The sequence below is a fragment of the Varroa jacobsoni genome, unplaced genomic scaffold (assembly GCF_002532875.2).
Source record: "Varroa jacobsoni isolate VJ856 unplaced genomic scaffold, vjacob_1.0 scaffold_1225, whole genome shotgun sequence".
In the NCBI taxonomy this organism is placed as follows: domain Eukaryota; kingdom Metazoa; phylum Arthropoda; class Arachnida; order Mesostigmata; family Varroidae; genus Varroa; species Varroa jacobsoni.
Window position 1 is genome coordinate 1 of NW_019214127.1, and position 3,152 is coordinate 3,152.

Consider the following 3,152-nt stretch of genomic DNA (forward strand, 5'->3'; position numbering starts at 1 on the left):
CTTTCAGGTTAACTGCTTCAATAGCGGGAAAGAAGCAGAAGGGGTCGAGTCATTTGCTGCGGCTGAAGCCGAAACTGCGTATCCGAGTCTACCCTTCCGTTTGGGTAAGCAACGGTAAAGAGTGGTTTGAACGCATGCTATCGTCTCGGCCTAACGACCCTATTATTGGTAACCAGAGGAGAAGACAGTGAGGACTGGTTTGGAGCACGGACTGAAACTTATGACGAAGTCAACGGGACAACACGGTGAGCTTCTAGTTTGCAGCTACTAGTTTCTGTTGGCGGCGGCAGGCGTAACAATTTTGTTCAAGTGGGCGGTAGCAACAACCTATCCCTTTTTATCCCACACTCATAGGGGTCCAAGCGCCCTGAGGCGTTTCTGACTGTAGGCTAATGTGATGGGTTTTCTGGGGGTAGGAAATATGGCAGTCCTGCAAAGGCAGGTGGCGAGACACCCAGATATGAATTGAGACACCCACCAGTTGGTCGAGCCAGTCGCGCTAGCCGTAGGCTAACAAAGCAGCAGTCTGTCGCAAAGGTGGCGACGTCAATATCTGAAAGTTCTACTGGTCTAGCTACATAGGACTTCGCCTACCTACGAGGGAATATCGTGATGCTGCAAAAGCTTTCCTGGGCAGGCAGGAAGCTAAGTGACCTTATACGAAATAAACTGAGTTGTTTCAACCCGCTGACGGCGAGAACGATGATAACGGCCTTGGCTTGCAATAGCAGCAGCGGAAAATCGAGACTAGAATATTATGTCGGCGCCGGACCGGATAGGTGGTCCGGAAGCGATTACAGGTCAACAGCAGCAGCGGTAGCAAGCTGACTTGCAGCTTTTTGATCTCCTGTGGGCGACGACTGTGGCCCATGGAGACCTTCGGGACTTTTAGGCGACAGGAAGGCCACATAGGCAGGGGCGTTTTAACCCCATCTCGAAGTAAGCTTCTGCTACCTCCCTTGTGTTCGTTCAGATTTCCGTTATTTTCGGAACCAACGGCAAAGCCCACAATACTAGTGTCCAATGGCAAGTGGAGTTTTCTAATCACAGTAGAAAAGTATGCAAAGTTGTCAAAGGAACCGTAGTACCACCCTTTGACGTTTTGTTGAAGAGTCTGCTTAGAGCAGGGTGTTCACGTGAGTTAAAAGACCGACTATATAGACTGTAGCTTTTCTAGCCAGTCTATCGATTATCTAAAGTTACCTCTCGTACGACCAGGAGCCGCTTGCTGGAAACCTTTATGATAGACGATTCCATTAGTCCTACTTTGTTGAGTTATTTTTCCACAACTGTTAGCTTAAACCGAGTGGCACACTTTCAAAGCAACTTTATTATCTCACCAAAACTTGACATATCGAATATTTGATACGGTGTAAATTATATAAGGACCACGCCTTAAGGCTTGACAATTTGAATACTTCTATAAAACGCTTTTTTTACGGCGATTGCCCACTATAGATTTTCGACGACTCGTTCATTCTTATTAGCGTCTCGACTTCGGCCACCCAGAAGGATTCTGCGCCTAGATCAAGTGGAAAACAAACATACATATCCTTCTCCGTCTATGCAGAAGCACTGCATAATCCTTTGAAATATCGGATATGAAAAAAACTATAAATTGCAACACGTTATTCTTTCAGTCTCAGGAGCAACTCGTATAAATCTATTTAGGTGAGTTTTAACATCTTCCATTTTGTGGGGAATGCATTGGAGATCAGCATTTTCCGTGAAGTTGAGGAAGACTGTGTCGCAAGTGACTGCGCTGTCGACCCCCTTCCTTATGGATATATGATTTATTTAAAAACATTCACTTGTTATAGTTCGTAAGCCTGTTTTGTTCTCTATTTAGGTTTGTTTGGGTTACAGGGTCAGCTAAAATGTTGGTATGAAGAACTTAAACCACCTAAAAAGATCAGGGAGTCTTATTTCATAACGAAAGTTCAAACAACACTAGCGTTGCACTGTTCCTCTGTAGTGTATTAGTGATTCTGAGCCTGAAAACCCAATGATTGAACTTAGCTGAGCTCAAAGTCAGCGTATGCTAGATCAATATAAAAATTATGATACTTTGTCGAAACTCCATCGATGTCATCTTGATTATGAATTGGGATATGGAATGTATAATTAACGTGTCAGATTTTGCTTACCTGCACCCTCACCGGAGAAAAAGGTTTGTTCTGAAAGACTTATCTGCCGCTAACTCAGACCGGAGTGAACCAAGCAAGGTTAAAAGGTCCCTGCTTGCGCAGCCTTTCCGTCGCCTAGCAGTCTCGAAGATTTCCGTAAGTTACAGTTGCCATATACAGGAGACTGAAAAGCTGTAAGTCAGTTTGCCGCCGTTGCTGCCGCCGACGCGCAAATGCTGCCGGACCGTCTATCCAGTCCGACGCCCACATAATTTTCTAGTCTCAATTTTCTACTGCTTCTGTTGCAGGCCAAGGACATTATAATCATTCTCGCCGTCAGCAGGTCGAAATAACTCAGTGTATTTCGTAACCGTTCGGTTTAACTTCCTGTCTGCCTGAGAGAGCCTTTGCAGCCTCGCAACTATCCCTAGTAGGTAGGCGAAAGTCCGCGTAGGTAAACCAATATGATTTCCGGATCTTGACGTCGTCATTTTTGCGACAGACAGTTGCTCTGTGAGCTGATGGCTAGCACCACTTGTTCGACAAACTGGTTGGGTGGGTTCATGTCTGTGTGTCTCGTCGCCTGCCTTTACAAAACTGCCATATCTCCGACCCCCAGAAAGCCCACCATATTAGCCTACGGTCAGAAGCGCCTCAGGGCAGTTGGACCCGTATGTGTGTGAAATAAATAGGGATAGATTGCTACCGTCCACTCGAACGAAATCGTTACGCTTGCCGCCGCCAACAGAAACTAGTGGCTGCAAACTAGAAGCTCACCGTATTGCCCCGTTGACTTCGTCATAAGTTTCAGTCCGTGCTCCAAACCCGTCTTCACTGTCTTCCCGTCTGGCTGCCAACAATAGGGTCATTGGGCCGAGACGATAGCATGCGCTCAAACCACTCTCTATTGACGCGTATCCAGGCGGAAAGGCAGACCCGGTCGGATGCGCAGGTTCGGCCTCAGCCGCAGCAAATGACTCGACCCCTTCTGCTTCTTTCCCGCTATTGAAGCAGTTGACCTGAAAA